Below are 18,667 nucleotides of genomic sequence, written 5' to 3'. Positions count from 1 at the left end.
CTTTAATAAAATACTAGTGGGGTGGGGGTCGCCCGGCTTTGCCTAGTTGTAAAATATGCTTAAATAAGATATGTCCAGATTTCATATATATTATTATAGAGTCGTGATTTCAAAATTAAAAAAAAAAAGTATTTGGGTGCCATCAGCTAGAATCGAAACCGAAAGCAAAACTGCAGCATTCAAAGGTGGTGACGTTACCACGGTACTCACGTGACACGCATATGAACTGATTAAAAATAAACTAAGATGAATGTACAAAATATATAACAATTTTATTTTTCAATGTTGACCCATTTTTGACCCTTTAAAAACTATTTTAACCGGCTAAAGACCCATGTAAGAACGGGTCATAAACAATCCAATCGTTTGAGGCCCCTAGCACCACTCTGTGACTTTTAGTTTAGGAAGAGATAGAGTTTGAAAATTTGGAGACAGACAGACATATAGCTTTTTATATATTACATTTTAAACGTTATTTGGTTTTCTAAAATTTCAAAGTAACCTGACAAAATAACGTTTTCAAAAATGTGACTAAATTCCTTCTATTTAAAATTCACACCATCATGTGAACACACAAATCTATTTCAAACTGACAATGGCCATCAATAACACCGGATGTATTCTTTTTTTTTTTTTTTTTTTCCACGAGAGGCTGACCCCTCGGGAATTAATGCCACCAGCGAAATGAAGAAAATAAAAAACATAAAACCAACAGTCTTTTAAAAAAAAACTGACGAATTGCAAGCACTTATGCCCCCTCGACGTATATACCCCCGATAAACCCGACAAGCAGCTAAATCCCACCCCTACACAGTAGAGATCCCTAGATGTAAGAGAGCTTTCTACTCCAGTAGTTTCTTCCCCAGGACAACTAGACTCTGGAATTCCCTTTCGGGTCCCTGCTTCCCCAACTGTACTAACAGGTAGAAGTTCCAGTGTAACGTGAACCAACAGCTTGCTGCCCAACTCCCTACACAGTACTCCTGATGCCTATGTCCCTGATAGTAGCCCCCTACAACAAAGTGGCAATGTGCCTTGTTTGGGGTGAAAATGTAATAAAAAAAAATTTTTTTTAAGTTTATTGCACAGGAAGTGTTGGGGGGGGGGAAGATGTTTTACTTATTTAATAAAATATTTTTTAACATTATTTGATTTTTTAAAATTTCAAATATCCCTATGTATTTGCGACATTCTGACTCGTTACAGCTTTGTAGGAATTAAAAAAAGAACAGGAAAATAAATCTTTCACTCTAATACTTTTTCATTTTGGTTTACACACCAAAAGACTGTCATTTACAACTCATTATCACTCAGCACTTTATCCGTTGCGCCACGTGTAAGAGTACAAGCACAAGGGTCAGCTGGTACTCAGCTATTAGAAGTTAAATGTATTTGTTGAGTCCTTCATTGGTAAAACGGGACGGGGGTGCAGAAAACCTTTGAGTTGTTGGTTGCTTGGTTTTTGTTTTACGACATATCAACCCTTTTTAGCTTATTTAATACCAAATCCAGTGGTTTTGAGGAAAAATATTTTAATAGGATATATTTGTTTTTGTTTTTTCAAATCAGTTTTTATTCAACCCATAGTTGGGACCCTAACAGAGTGGACCTGGGAGCAATGGCAATTAAGGGGTGGCTCCACACTCGCCAAAGCATGCAAGCTGGGGCCTCACCATTGGATATAATTTAAGGTCATATCCAGGACCAAAAACCTTAGTGAATGACAATCACAAGGAACTAATGTGTCATTTTTGGATCTCAGAAAAGCTCCCTACAAATTTATATCAGTCAAGCACTGCAGTTCTTTCAAACAGTAATTTTCATAGGTTAGCAGTTTTGCCTTACATAACTGTTTTTTTTTTTTGTTTTTTTTTAAATTCTTATTTAATCCTAAACAGGGCAGGGCACATTGCCATTTGGACGTAAGAGGCTATTATTTGGGATTATGTCTAAAAAAAAAAAAAGCACTATATAGAGAGTTGAGCAACAAGATGCCTCTTCACATTACATTCAAATTTCTGCAAGTTAACACAGACAGAGAAGCAGGAGACAGGGAGGGAATTTCAAAGGCTAAAAATTGAATAAATTAAAATATTTGCACTACACTATGATGAAAAGAACCAATTGTCGGAAATTCATGGGTTAAAGATTTTTACAGGGTGGATTGATAAAATTGTCTCCCTAGAAAAGACAATACGATTCCATTTCCATTTGATGAAAATGGGGTTTCTTTTTCAGTTGGCCAGTTGTGTACAAATCCCAATAGCGATAGGACCCTTCTATCATGTCGGAAAGTGACACAATGTTCAACGAGTAAGATCAGAGATGTGGCATTGTACAACTCATGTTCTCTACCAATCTAAGTTATGACACAGGACCATTACCAGCACCCTCAGAACGCAAATCCGGACAGTTCAATGCTTGAGGGCACAGCTTAATGCATTGGGCGAGCCTTTCTGGCCAGGGTTATGGTCTTTTGTGTGGTTTTAAGTGAGGGCCACATCATGCCACCTCCACATCTTCAAAGTTGACTTGAAAGTCAACACCAAAGTGTACCTGGATGTGCTGAAGAGTGTGGTGATCCAAAATCCTGCAACTTATTAAGGTTTCTGGATAGTCTTACAGCTGCCAGAGTTGCATACCAACCGTACCTATAATTTCTTTCTTAATATTTATTAAATGAAATCATATAAGAATTTTTTGACATAGAGCCTTTTTTTTTTTTTCGAATAAAAGTGTTCATGGATCTATTGATACTAAAACTCTTTCTTGTGCTTTCATTTCTTTGTCTGTCTCATAAAGTTACTCCAAAGAAAGTTCTAAAACATTTAATTTCAAAGAAATTGAGTTTCCTCATCACATGATCACATTTAAGCCTTGACAAATGCTTATTATGCAATAAATATGGATACATCTGGGTTCCTCCACAATTGGCTGATATAAGCCATAAATACAGATGCATAAAGCAGGCTGGAAGAGAGGTTGAGAGATAATCTGGAAGTCTAAAGCTTAAGCAAATTACTAGCTATGACAATGAACCAGCGTTCATTACGGCAACTTACTCGATGGTATTACGCAATCATTGTAGCCAAGACCACTCAACAACTCCAAACAAATATATCCATTTCCAAAACATATCAACTTACATGAACCTTCATGTGTAGCAAGGTAAGATGCACGTATGTAAAAAGAAGATTAAAACAGTAAATTTCCATGTCAGGTTAAAAAGAGTGAAATTTTCCGATTAGAATTCAAATAAGGTTACCTATCTCAGCAGTGACGTCACGAGTACAGGAAACCTCTAAGTTGTCGTGGCAAATGGGTAGAGAAAATCTTTCTTTTGCGACTTAACCTGGAAAGAAAAAGCACTACATTTGAATAGCTGTTGTTCCCTTATATTAGAGAGGTGGTTGGGTTGGGTTGGGTTAGTTTTGGTTGCTTTGCTTTATGGCATATCAACCCTTTTCAGGTTATTTAATATCGAATCTAGTAATTTTGGAAAAAAAGTTTTTATGATTGAAGTTGGTTATACCTTCAAATATTTATTCATGGTGTTTGGTTTGGGTGTTTTGTTTTATGGCATGTCAGTCCTTTTGGGTTTAATCATTTTGATAAAAAATTTTATCCCTTAAGTTCTTTATATCTTTGAATGTTTTTTATATCAATTTTTTTTTTTTACAAAGGAGTCACCACTTATCAAGGTCCGGGGGCTATTCGAGGACAAGAGTTAACGTGTGTGTTGTAATCATTAGGACAGTTGCATAGTAATTATTTGTGGTGAAAATTGTGTATGATCAGTCTTATAGAGAAAAATTGTTGTTTTAGTTTTGGGCTTTGCATAACATGATTGAATTTTGCAAAGGGAAAGAAAAAAAAAACATTAATGTCTAGTGCATCTAAGTTAGAAAACCGATATCTTTAGACAGCCTGATCTGGTAGCACCAGAGGGAAGGGATGATGTGTATACATGTATACTATGAAGAAATAATAAAACTGAAAAGAAATTTTTGAAACCCAATTGCATTTGTCAATGTCTCTTCATTAATAACGTTTATAATAACTTTTATTAAAAAGAAGACATTGTCAGAGAGAAGAGAAGATGTGAAACTCACAACCAAACCCCTACTGGAAGGGTACAGAGACTACTGTAAACCTAGAGAGATTTAGTGCCATTCAAATTCTAAAGAAAACGAACGGCCATTATCAAAGAAAAATCAAACCAACAGCTGTTGCAAAAAACGCAAAATGATTTGCAATGGTTATCGAAAGAAGTAGAGGGTACTAGAAATCTGGAAAGACTTGCTCACTCAGACTCTAGAGACCACTGACTGGTGTTGCCACTAATATCAACTCGTGTGAGAACTCCTAATGAGTTAAGAATACAAAACGGTTCCTATCCACAATTTCCCCTATATTAAATTGATGCACGACAAAACAAAAATGTTGCAAAAATCACATAAACTGATCATTTATTTTTAGTTTTATAAAGAAATAAAATTTTATGAGTTACAGAAGAGCAGCTGTCTTGTCCGCCATTTTTTAAACAACCTAAGGGAGATAACTCAATAATCCAAACTTGTGAGATTTATGAATTCTCATTATTCGCTTAAAAATTATTTTCTTTATAAAAATAAAACTAATCGAGCAATTTATGTGAATTTTGGAATATGATATTTTTGTTTTGTCACAAGTACATACTTCCTAGAGATTTTTCTTCATTTTTATTTTCTAATATGGGGAATTCTGGACAAGAAATTATAAAACAAATGGATGTTGAAACCTTTTTAGTTGCAGATAAGAGAAATTCTGGATTGAATTACTTTGATGCTGCACTTCCATTTCTTGTCCTCTTTCGGTGGAGGAGAAATCCTCCACGACTGAGACAATTTTTAGTTTTGTACCTTTTCTCCACGTTAAAAAACGACCCTGGTGTCTAACTCTGTCCCGTGGGGAGGCATAGTAAATAGGTACTTTAAAAATGGAAAACAGGTAAAAGCACATAATAGTTAACACACAAGAAATTGTAAAAAACAAAAAGAATATATAAATTATATAAAACATATTAGAATGAAATTTTTTACGGAACCCGTGTGTACAGAATGTATAAAAACAATTTATATGTTTGATTTTTTTTTTGTTTGTTTGTTTTTTTTTAGTTTTTTTTAGTTTTTTTCAGCTGAAAAAGTGGTTGGATCATTCTACTGCTCCAGAAGGTATCTCACTCCTGACAGAACACTCTACTTGTATAAGAGTCAAAGAGAGTAGAAAGTCGATCTTAGGATTTCTTTCGTTAGCCTCGTAACTCTCACTACCCTTATTTTGTTCTTACATTCCAAGAGCGATTTTTCTGACAAAGGGAGAAGAATTTCTTTTTTCTAGGTTGGAATCTATTTATGTAACATTACTGGTTACTTTTTGACCTTGTTATAGTATTTTTTTAAGCTCCTTACATCAAGTGGCTTCATGCCTTGTCTGAAGCGATTGCCATAAAAGAAAGAAATATGTACTGTAACCATATGTGGGGATATGTGCTGCTTGTAGCATCCTGTCCTGCCTTGGCAGGATACAAAATCATCTTTGTAATCTAGTTAGTGATGTCTTCTTCTCCTCCCTGCTACCTCTTTCTCACAGAAGAGATGTTGCTAGTCTTTCTTTACGCTAATATATTTAGGGTTTTAAATGCTTTTAGGGCACACCCTAATAAAATAAATAATTCCATACAAGCTTCTGAAATGACGAACGCAACAATTTCATAAAATGTAACACAGAACAGGTTTATTAAGGAGAATGTGATATGTTCCTTGTCAAAAGCTGGACTCCGGCCACCTGGTGCTATCGCGGTAGTTATTCCAGTGGAATCGTCGATACTGTTAGAAATAACACCGAGGTGGAGAGAGAGCGAAGAAAAGAGGGTCCGTTCCGTTTGGTGTCTCTCTCAGTAAGGACGAGTTCTTATTCCTCAAACCGGATGCTGGCCGAATTCCTTAGGGGATAGGAAGGATCAATGCGCCGTACCCCTGGTTGGTCAATATGTGGCCAAATAGCACAGGGGAGAGGCATTGGTTCGTTAAAAGAAAAAGTTTCATTTGTTTCTGCTACATATATATATATATTTATATATATATATATATATATATATATATATATATATATATATAGATAGATAGATAGATAGATAGATAGATAGATATATCACCTTTTTTGGCAATTTTATAAGTTCCAAATCTCAGCGACCATTGATCAGAATTTAACAAATGAAAGCTTGTTGGAAAGGTAATAACCTGAATTGTGTAGTGGGCTCTATGACATTTACCATTAAGGTCACACATTAAGGAGATCGTCCATCACCTAGAGCCTATATTTGGCACTTTTTTACAGCCATAAAATGTTTCAATCATGTTTTCCTAGTTTTGCATATGAATTACAAAATATCTGATCTTTCCCCAAAACCTCTGATCTTAATGGAGGGGAGACTAAAACTTGCTGCTATGGTTTCAAATTATCTGAAATAACAGCAAAGGGAGATTTACAAAGGGATAATTGTCTGGATTTGCATTCTGAGGGTGCTGGTAATGATCCTGTGTCATAACTTGGATCGGTAGAGAGTATGAGTTGTACAATGGCGCATCTCTGATCTTATTCGTTGAATATTGTGTCACTTTCAGACATGATAGAAAGGTTCTATCGCTATTGGGATTTGTACACAACTGGCCAACTAGTTGATGGTCTGCAACAGAAAAAGAAACCCCATTTTAATCAAATGGAAATGGAATCGTGTTGTCTTTTCTAGGGAGACAATTTTATCAATCCACCGTGTAAAAATCTTTAACCCATGAATTTCCGACGATAGGTTCTTTTCATCATAGTGTTGGTGTTATACCAAATTATAGTTCTTTTTCTTCTATTTTTAATTTTATTATAGTTGTTGGTGTTTTGTTGCTTATATTTGATATCGATATTTTTGTATCCCCTATTTTTTAGGGCTGTTTCGTAGATATTGGTTGACCTGTTAAATGCATTTTCATCGCTTGAGTTATTACTGAGTCTACTTACGATCGAGTTAGGAATGTGTTTTATAATTGATGGTGGGTGATTGGACTTAGGGTTTACGTAAATTGGAGTAGCATTATCTTTAAGTATAGTTCATATGTGTTTTTATCTAAGTTTAACGTGACGTCCAGGAAGTTTGTTATTTTTATGTTAGCTGATATGTCTGCTTTTAGGCCTAATTTTTTCATTTCCTTGTGTATGATTTTCTCAAAGTTTTCTCCCTTGACTTTGTTGGAGTTTTTTATTATAGCTAGTCCGTCATCTCTATAGAGGCCTATATCCATAGTATCGAATATGCTTGTGAGGGTATATAGAATAAATAATCCCGCAAGATCTGATGCCTCTGCAGAATCTCTGGCACCCATCACCAAATCAAACGAATTTTTCATTTTAGTTTTTATCCATTGGTTATTGTTATTTATTAGAACTTATTGTCTACATTTTTTAATGATGTTGATTTCTTCCGAGGATATATCAGTGTATGCCTCGGCAAATTCTAGGGCAATGTTAAAAAGTTCTTCGGATATCGAGGGATAAAAGTCTATGATGTTAAACTGTATAAACATACATTTATCTTTGTTTTCTATATTTTTAAACCAGGTGATTGCTTCGGTAGTATTTTCCCACTGGTTTAGTTCTAGGTCTTGTTTGATTTGTTTGTTTACTCTAGAAAGTATAGTTTTGCTAATTCTACCTCATTCTACTAAAAGACCACAAATGGAACTTTAATAATAATCCCAGCACCCGCCTGATAAACCCAACTAAACCAGAAATAGCATATATATATATATATTTTGTTCGATAAAATGCATGCACATTGGCTGATAGGAAGGGGCACGGTGGATACTAGAAAGCTTATTGACTAACTAAAATCCTCAACAGAAGAGGACCATATAAAAACGAGAAACAACTACAGAATTCGCGCATAAGCCTGACGAATCTTAAAGTGGATGAAATGCCGAATATTCAGTGTAGCTTAATCGCCATATATATTTTATAAATATTACTATATATATATATATATATATATGAGGATTTTAGTTAGCCAATAAGCTTTCTAGTATCCACCGCGCCCCTTCCTATCAGCCAATGTGCATGCATTTTATCGAACAAAATATATATATATATATGCTATTTCTGGTTTAGTTGGGTTTATCAGGCGGGTGCTGGGATTATTATTAAAGTTCCATTTGTGGTCTTTTAGTAGAATGAGGTAGAATTAGCAAAACTATACTTTCTAGAGTAAACAAACAAATCAAACAAGACCTAGAACTAAACCAGTGGGAAAATACTACCGAAGCAATCACCTGGTTTAAAAATATAGAAAACAAAGATAAATGTATGTTTATACAGTTAAAACTACTTGATCAACTTTTCATCTCGCATATGTACATCATACCGATTTTTTTTTAATTTTTTGTTTTTGCCGTATGGGACACGAATTCTGGACAAGTGCCAGACATTATTATTGATGCACCGTTGTTGTATGAAGGAACTGTAACGACTGCTACATGTGGGCAAAACACATCTTTGGCACTACTTATGTATACTCATTAACCCTTATCCTCGAGTGGCCTCCGGGCCTTGATAAGTGGTAACTCCTTAGACATTTTCATAGCAATCACTGTTTCAATGCCCACGGATATCAGAACGCTTACACGGGATATCAGAACGCTTACACGAGATATCAGAACAGGATTACAATGTTGTAATTTGCCCATCCGCACACATGCGATAAAGAAACTATGTTGTGCTCCATGCGCAGTGATACAGCAAACAGACTGGAATGTTCCAGAACACCCGTATATAAGGTTTCGCTTGTGAAAATCAAATCAGTTGAGGAGTTTAATTTCACCCAAGTTTCTTCTCTTGTTTCCTTCGAGACTGAAGCCTAAGTAACTCCGCCTTGGAATGCGTTAAAATTTCTTGTCTTGAATTTGCGTGCCAAGCAAATGCACCTTAATTCTCATCATGGAAAATTACCACAGCGAACGAGAATTATTTCTTCTTTTCAACAATGCTATTTCAAACTACTGTTTTCTTATGTGATAAACACACACACACACACACACACACACACACACACACACACACACACACACATGACGCTTACATAGTTTAATGACTTTCTTTTCCCCTGAAAAAATAACCACGTGTGTTCCACGTGTTCATGAAAATCAGTAATCTTAAACTTCAGGCCCTTTTCACAAGACACTCATTTAGCTAATGAACACTTGTTGCAAAAAACCTTAACGTTGGAACGATTTGAATCAATGTTTCTTAAACACGTAAATAAATATTATTTCATTTCAATACATTGATCTCGAGTTCTTTGTCAAGTTTTGTCGTTTTTCCGAAGCTATTCACAAATTTTGTTATTTTATATGTGTGAGGATGTGGTTTGGTGGAAGCCTGTTGCAAATCGGAGATTAGGTAAAATTTACTTTTAACGGTCACGTGGATACTCTACTACTTTCGATTTCTAGATATTCCTGCACTTACAACCTCGGTTTTAAAAATTAATAGATCCTTATTATGAATTGGGTAACACCGACTCTTCCCCCATGACCCATAGAACATTATTTATTCTACAATATTACAGATTACGCAAAGGAGCATATACTGTTTCTTCTTCTTCTTCTTCTTCTTCTTCTTCTTCTTCTTCTTCTCTATCAACGCACAGCGGATGATGATCATTTCTTTGTCATCTTGTCTGAGTCGTTGTTCTATTTACCGACTCCCTACGAAAGCTGGGTGTGGCATAAAGCTGGTTTTAATGTGAGGTGTATCCTAGCTCCGGTACTTGTACTTGAACAGTTAACGGACTGTGCTGAAATAATAACGTTATTATGTAGAAACCATTCTTGACATGAGGGGTCGGGGTTTTTGTTTGTTTGTTTGTTTGTTTGTTTTTAACTTGCACCTAACAATTCAATAAAAAACAAAAACATACCGTAAAAAACTGGATTTAACGTTATTGTTTAAAAAGGCATTCTTAACATGGATGAGGAGGGGGGGGGCTTTTTAACTGTTATGTACCTTCACCTAACAATTAAAAAAAAATACCGCAAAATTAAGTTTAACTTGAAAATCCTATCTAAAAAAAATATCACGGTCTGTAAACTGTTTAGTGGGGTAGTTGTACCCCAGCTAATTATTTATCTTATAGAACCTAACTAAGTTTATGCAGTTTACAGGTAAATTTATAAAAACACTACTTTTTTGTTTTAAATTTGAATATATCATTTATTGATCTTTTATCTTCAATTTGTGATATATAACACTTTGGTGAGTAAATTAATTATTTACTTTTTAATAGACATTTCAAAATGGGAGGCGTGAATTAATTCGACCCCCTGTCTTTCCAAGCTTATAACTACTCGAAAAATGTAACTCAAACCCTTTTTTTTTTTTTTTCCAATTAAAGGAGCAAGGACCAAGGTTTCATTAAAAAAAAAAAAAAAAAAAAAGAAAAAACAAACAACGTGGTTTTAAAAAAAATGTTTTAAACTTCGGACTTAACAGGTAAATTTCTAAAAAGAAAAACACACTACTTTTTTGTTTTAAATTTGAATATATTATTTATTGATCTTTTATCTTCAATTTGTGATATATAACAATTTGGTGAGTAAATTAATTATTTACTTTTTAATAGACACTTGAAAATGGGGGGGGGCGTGAATTAAAAAACCCGTTTGTCTAAAATATTATATTCGGTTTATTGGAAAGAGCATAAAATTTCACATTGACCCTGAAAATATCGTAAAAATTGAATCAATAGAAAAATTTTGATAGATTTTTAAAGTTTAAAAATCGAAAAATACTGAACTCGTAAAATTCAATTAATTTCATTACAGTTTTTTTTTAAATAAAAAAAATATTTCTATTATTTTTAAAACAACTTTAATAGTTTATTTTGGAAGTATAATCTTTAAAGAAAATAAACAACCCACTTTTAAAGGAGAAATTACGAGTTTTTTATATTTTATTCGCAGTTTCGTGTTAGGGGTGTCAAAAATTCCTACAAAAATTCTGATACACCTACTGCATAAGTGCATAACTAACCCAGCTCCTCGAAAAGGAGAATATGGTTAGAAAAAGAAATTTAAATTGCCGCGGTTAACCAGGATTTCGTACCTCTGATGGTGGATTATTGTTAAAGAAAACCTACAAGTGAAAATAAATAGAATGCTATTTTTAGTATTCGGTAAATTCCGGTATTTTTCCTTTTTTTTTTTTTTTTTTTTTTTTTTTTTCCACCCAAACTTTTTTTTTTTTTTTTTGTACATTCATTTTCCTCGGATCAGACTTTTTCCTCTCGGCACCAAAATGGTGTAATGCTGGTCCTGTGCAGTTCTAGGAGGTCCACACTCACAGGCTTTGTTTCTCTTTTTGAAAAGGTGTTTATCGTTAATCACCTGAGACGCTCCTAACGAGGGATGCCGACAGGACTGCCCAGGTATCTTTTGCGGTTCAGTGTTCCTCTTTAGGGTCGCTGACTTTCCAATCTCACTTCCCCCACCCTTGTATCACATTTCTCACCATGGCGTCAATTAGAATACGGTTAAGAGTTAAAATTGTTAACACCAAATACTAATAATATTTAATAAATTTCAGAATTATTACGGCATTGTTCAAGTCTGTGATTGTTCAATGTTTACAAAGAATTTACTTCTGTTTTGTGCAGACTGTTCTACTTCACAATGAATGCCCTGGAAAATTCCCTTCTGATTAATGTTTACCAGTTTTAAAATAAACAACGAACTTAGCTGTTTTTTTTTTTTTTTTTTTTTTTTTTTTCAGAATAAAAGAATAGTTTTACCTTGTAAACATTATTCCCCTTTATTAAGCCATCGCCATAATAACCGTTGAGCAATAGACAGAGGCTACTAAGCTAATTAGGGAATGCATAAAACTTAGGAACATCACGATAGTTAGACAATACAGAACTCCGAAAATGAGACAAGCAAAGAGTATTAATCAGAAGTGACATTTTCAGGGCATTCAACGTGAAGCAGAGCAGTCCGCATAAAACGAAAATAAATCCTTTGCAAACAATAACAGACTGAATTTGAATGAAGCCATTATTACCAATAAAATGTTTCACACACAAAAAAATAAAATAAAAACTTGCAAAAAATGAAACAAAGAAAAACGCTACGATTTTTGTTCTTTTTAAATTTTATTTTTTTTTACCCGAAAAATAACTATGGATGGCCATAACAGTTATTTATTTAGGTACTTGGTATTGTCATTAGAACGTTGTCCCTCCATGTTAAGCAAAGCATATATATATATATATATATATATATATATATATATATATATATATATATATATATATATATATATATATATATATATAAAACCTTCTTAACATGGGGAGAGGGCCCTCTTTTATATATTTAGTACTTTCACCTATCAATTTTAATAAACAACCGATACCGTAAAAATCAATAAACCGGAAGTAAAGTGAAAGCAGCAATCATAAAGATAACATAATTAATGAATATTAAATAATTCAGAATTAATTAATTCATTCATATTTTTAATATTTTTTTTACATTATAGAATCATTTCGATTAATTTATTGTCATGTTTTTTTAATTTGATCTTTTCAAAAGTTTAATATATATTTATGTTTAACAGAAACTAAAAAGGAAAGAAAATATTTAAATTATTAACGAAATAATTTGAGAGTATTTTGTTCTTTTAGTAGAATTTATGAATAATAGTGAGGCTGATACTGTGCTATAATATTCTTATATCAATTCTGTGCTCCCATAGTTTTAACTAGGTCAACGCATCACCTATACCTTATTGTTATTTAATACTTACGTAGTACTTATTGTGTACGCAGTGTTGTAATGGTTTAGCGCTAAGACTAGTTTTATTAAACAATATTATTAAAGTTATTATATTATGTTAAAACTGGTTTGCGTAATGGAAAATATTTCTCACAACGAAACAAACAGATTTTAATTTTTTTTTTTTGTACCTCTCTGCACTAGTTTAAGGACCGTATTATGTTTAGCTTCAATTTTTTACGGTATCTTTTGTTTATCAAAACGTTAGGTGAAAGCCTCATCCACATGTTAAGAATGGTTTTCTCACTAATAACGTTATTATTCCACCACGATTCGTAAAATACAGAAGTACCTTTTTTGTTTTATTATTTTTTCTTTTTATTGTTATAACGCTAAAAATCGACAAAATGTACCCCAAAATAGTATTAATAATAAGTATTTATTTAATTTGTGTATATTTAGGTGCTTAGCTTTTCTTGAATAAGGGATCCTTTGAGAATTACGGCATTTCTTTCATTTCCAGACGAAATAAAGGCCTAAAGAATAAAGTCCAGTATTACGGTTCATTTGTGCTACTAAACACACCAAAAGAGTTTTTTTTTTTTTGTTTTTAGAAAAAGGTGCCTATGTACCGCGCTATATTTTTAAAATAGTATTTTCAAGTTCTACAATATCTTTTTTCTTTTTTTTTTAGTAAATTATTAGGTAAAAAAAAAAAAAAAAAAAAAAAAAAAAAAACAGAATAGTTACAAAACACTCTACTCTCCCCATGTTAAGAATTACTTTCTTAATAATTGTTTTAAAGAAATAAAAGAAAATTTATTTATGGCCTTTTTTGTTGTTGTTGCTGTTAATACGGTCCCACCCATTTTATTTCTTCAGTTCGTATTTTCAAGGCGAAAGGATTCGTTAAAAATGTAAGTTTTCGTCTGATTCCATTCCTACTTCATTAAATTAACTGGAAGAAAAGAAGAAAGAAATCTTCGAGAGAAAAATATAACCTACTTTTTTAATAATCATGGTAGGAGGATATTATATTTATTTCCGTGATAAATAGAGAAAAAGGGAATAAAAAAATGGATGTTACGTAAACATAAGACGTCTTACTGAGAGCAAATAACGACATTTATAATATATACATAAAATTGCTATGCGGATTATCAGATGCTGCGATGGCCGAGTGGTTAAGGCGTTGGACTCGAAATCCAATGGGCAATGCCCTCACAGGTTCGAATCCTGTTCGCAGCGATCTTAGCTTTTAAGATATATCTTCTCTAAATTCTCGTATTGAGGTTATTTGAACTTGCAAGCACTTAATGAAAATTACGCTCCAGTTTTCTACAATTTTACTAACTTAATTCTAAAAAAAAAAGAATGTAATTTTGAACAAAATAATGAAAGAAAAAGCATTAAAAGAAGTTAAATCAAAGAATGTTTACAAGTTTTAAAAGTGTGGGAGCATATCCTATAAAATGCCACGGATCGTGCGACAATGTAATGTTCTTCCAGTATTTTGTTTAATTTTCGATTTTTGAGCGATTATTCAGGGTCAACTAGTTAAAAAAAAAAAAAAAAAAGAACACCATTTTTTCGTTCTAACTCAGACCTGACACTATTTTTATTTCAAAGTAAATAAACATTTTAAAATAAGTTAGCGCAGCTAGCAACACACAACAGCATATACACACACAAGAAACAAAATAAAACGGTGCTTGTGCAGATCGATTTTTTTTAAATATGTGGTTTTAATCAAAAACAATATTATGCACTTAATTTCCATGCCGAAAATAGTAGTATATCCAAAAATTACGAAAAATCATCGAATAGAACAACTGCTGTTGAGTTTGTGGTAAAAAAAAAAAAAGTCTATCGCTATAGTCTAAAACAGTACGTCAGTTATTCATATTCGTAATCTTCAATGTGTTCACACCTAGGGAAAATGTCATTTCCCTCAAATTTTCCGTAAAAATTAATTTTAACTACAAATAATTTTCTACTCGATTAATTTTCGTAATTTTTTAATATATTACTATTTTCGACAAGACAAGTAAGTACTGTTGTTTTAAAACAGCATATTAAAAAAAATCGATCAGTTGACCCTATCTTAACATGCACCAAAAACTTCAGGAAGTTAAAAAAGCAATTTATCTTGCTTTTGGTAACATTCTTTTTTAACAATTTTTTCTTGTTTTGTTGGCTATTGTAAAAAATGTCAAAATTATTTTGTCTAAACAGTGACCAAAAAACAAAAAAAAAGAAAACCTCAAAAGTTGCTGAACATTTTAGTCAAATGGGTTGCAAAACTTGTCGTCAGTTGTTTGTGTGTTAATAACTTTTAGGTTATACAAACGTAGGAACTTGACATTTTGTAAATAATGATTGTCGGCATATCTAGATTGTCAAAAGAGTGTCACATCTACCATTTATATTTTAAGGGGCAGCGCATAAAATTCTTACCCGAATTTGTATTTTTCCATATTGGTTATACGTCACAAAAGAAGTCCAACATATCAATGACTGTGGCAATGTGGCATATATATGTACATGTGTGGTTGTATATACACGCATATATATATGTGTGTGTGTATATATATATATAATTATCCACTGACACGTGTTTCGTCGTCTATGACTCATCAGAGTGGCTGAATCTAGCGAGATTTGAAATCGGGACCCCACGACGAAACACATGTCAGTGGATAATTATATTTTTAAAATAATATATATACCGCTCCCCATGTGGGGGTACCAAGTTGGTTAAAGGGAAAAGTATTCCCAACTTGCATTTATATATATATATTCATATATATATAAGAACAAGTAGTTAATAAAACATGTTAAAAAACACTTTGAAAAATGGTTACAAACATATTTAATTTTAAAAAGGAAGTACAAAATAAGTGGATAGTCCTTAATCCGCAGAGTTTCAAAGAAATACTTTCCTTCTCATCAGAGGGTAGGGATCAGCAAAATGCGGGATCGGATTTTGCTTGCAAAAGTATTTAATGAAACTACAAGTAAGTCATAGATCTTACTCGGTAAAAAATAGTGAAGCAGAGGGAATAGGGGGGAAGAAAAAGGTGATTTCACGTGAATGTATGGTCTGGTGAAGAGTAAAATATCCAATAACGGTAAAATCCAAAAAAGTTGATTAAATTTCCATTTCCACAAGTAAAATCCAAAGGAATCGCGTTAATGGAATATCGTTCAAAGTAACCCAAAAGGCAGAATTCCATGGAATAATTCACAAATAGGAACAAGGAAAAAAGGGAATGAGTTCAAATAATATTATTAAAAGAAAGATAAATTTTGCGTAGAAAGAAGAAAAATTTAATCAATTTTTTTTTAAGGACTATCCACTTATTTTGTGCTTCCTCGTCAAAAATAAATATGTTTTTAACTCTTTTTCAAAGTGTTTTTTAACATGTTTTATTAACTACTTGTTCTTATTACAAGCTCTTTTTCCTATTTGGTTTTATCGGGCTTTTACATTGGTTGAGATTACTTTATAAATATTAAATTATTATTATAAATATTAACTCTTTAACATATACCTTAGATTTTATATATATGTGTGTGTATACATACACATGTATGTATGCGTGTATATATATATATATATATATATATATATTATTTTAAAAATAGAATTATCCACTGACACGTGTTTCGTCGTCTATGACTCATCAGAGTGGCTGAATCTAGCGAGATTTAAAATCGGGACCTCATTTCGAATCTCGCTAGATTCAGCCACTCTGATGAGTTGTAGACGACGAAACACGTGCCACTGGATAATTATATTTTAAAAACAATATATATGCTGCTCCCCATATGGGGGTGCCAAATTGGTGAAAGGAAAAATTATTCCCAACTCACATTTAGGTGAAAATGCACTTTCGTATAAATAATTGAATTCATTCAAAACGTATCGCAAAAGCAAAAACAAATAAAATAACACACACACACACACACACACACACACACACACACACACACATATATATATGTATGTATATATATATATGTATGTGGATATATATATATATGTATATATATATATGTATATGTATATATATATGTATATGTATATATATATATGCATATATATGTGCATATATATGTGTATATATATATATATATATATACACACACACATATATATATATATTTTTATTTTATATATATATATATACATATTCATATATGTAGGTGAGAATATATATTTGTGATACATATTTGTGTATGCTTGTGTGTATATAAATGTGTATATCTATATGCATGTATGCATGTATTACAAGGCTAAGGAAGAGAGTATTTGAGAATCGTTACCTTCTGGCAAAGACCAAAATCATGGTATACAAAGCTGTCTTGCTGCCCACTCTTCTCTATGGATCGGAGACCTGGACTACATACGGGAGGCACGTAAAAACCCTGGAGACGTACCATCAAAGATGCCTCCGAAAAATCCTCAGAATCAGTTGGAAGGACCGACGCACCAACACCAGCGTCCTGAGTGAGGCTGACATTCCTACTATCACCGCTACTGTTGCTCAACGCCAGCTAAGATGGACTGGTCATGTTGTCCGAATGCCGGATCTCCGCCTCCCAAAACAGATTTTCTACTCTCAGCTTGTTGAGGGAAAGCGTGCCCAGGATGGCCAAAAGATGAGGTATAAGGACAACATCAAAGTAAATTTAAAGCGGTTTCACATGGACCTTGAGACATGGGAGGACGTGGCTGGGAGCAGGTTGGCATGGAGGAGCGCTGTCCACGAAGGGGCTGCGCATTTAGTCTAGTCTAAAAGGTCACTTACAATGTTACGGATAAGCAAGAGGAATGACGGTAGAGAAACGAGATGTGACGATAATTATTTTAAGATGCAACAAATTATAATCACCATCATCATACAGGTATGTATATATATATATATATATATATATATAGATAGATAGATAGATAGATAGATAGATAGCACATATTTCATTAAATAAAATAGACGTTTTTTGTCTAATGATTTTATTTTCGATCCTTTCCAATTTCTAAATAACAGTCTTCATTTCGGCAGGAACTTATCCCTGATGATGAATCCTGAAGGATTGGAAAATACTCAGACTTATGATAAATATGGTGATTACATCAGCCAGTTCCCACCAGAAGTGAAGGCTGTTATTCGGAAGTTGGAAAGGATCAAAAATAGAATTAATAAACAAAAAACGTCTATTTTATTTAATGAAGAGAAAAAATGATGCCTATATATACATATATATATATATATATATATATATATATATATATATATATATATATATATATATATACCATAATCATGACTCAATGATTCCCATCAAATCACTAAAGTTAAGCAACATTGAGTCAGTACTAAAAGATTGACCATTGGAGAATTCCAAGTGCCGCTTATCAACTTCCGCCTATCACTACTCTTAATTTTTGGAATATCTATGACCCCGTTTCCAGTTAGTCTTGGGACATATTCTTGCCACTGGATGCAAGCAGTGCCGATTCAGAAGTGTGGTTGGGATTGCACAACCCTTGCCTCACAATTACGCATGCTCAGCTACTTTTACAAGGTGTCCATTGTCTCAAGACTAAATGGATGCATCACACATATATATCTGAAATCGCAACCCCAAAGTGAGGAGCCATTGCTTAAAACAACAAGGTACTACTTGGAAGCCATCAAAGAACATATCAGAGATGTCTCATGGACCAATATCTTCTCTCTTCATGCTGAACAGTGTGCCGATGAGACAGCTGAATAGTGGACATTGAAACACGTTCCACACGGAAG

General features: G+C 33.1%; 1 non-coding gene across 1 annotated transcript; it reads left to right on the top strand.

Moving 5' to 3' along the window:
- The first annotated feature begins 14,023 nt into the window (after window positions 1-14,023).
- On the top strand, window positions 14,024-14,105 carry Trnas-cga (transfer RNA serine (anticodon CGA)). Its single transcript has one exon. It is a non-coding gene; the product is annotated as a tRNA-Ser (tRNA).
- Window positions 14,106-18,667: the final 4,562 nt, after the last annotated feature.

The sequence above is a fragment of the Euprymna scolopes genome, chromosome 10 (assembly GCF_053919585.1).
Source record: "Euprymna scolopes isolate OS-2025 chromosome 10, ASM5391958v1, whole genome shotgun sequence".
Taxonomy (NCBI): Eukaryota; Metazoa; Mollusca; class Cephalopoda; order Sepiida; family Sepiolidae; genus Euprymna; species Euprymna scolopes.
This window is presented reverse-complemented; position numbering and strand designations above follow the sequence as displayed.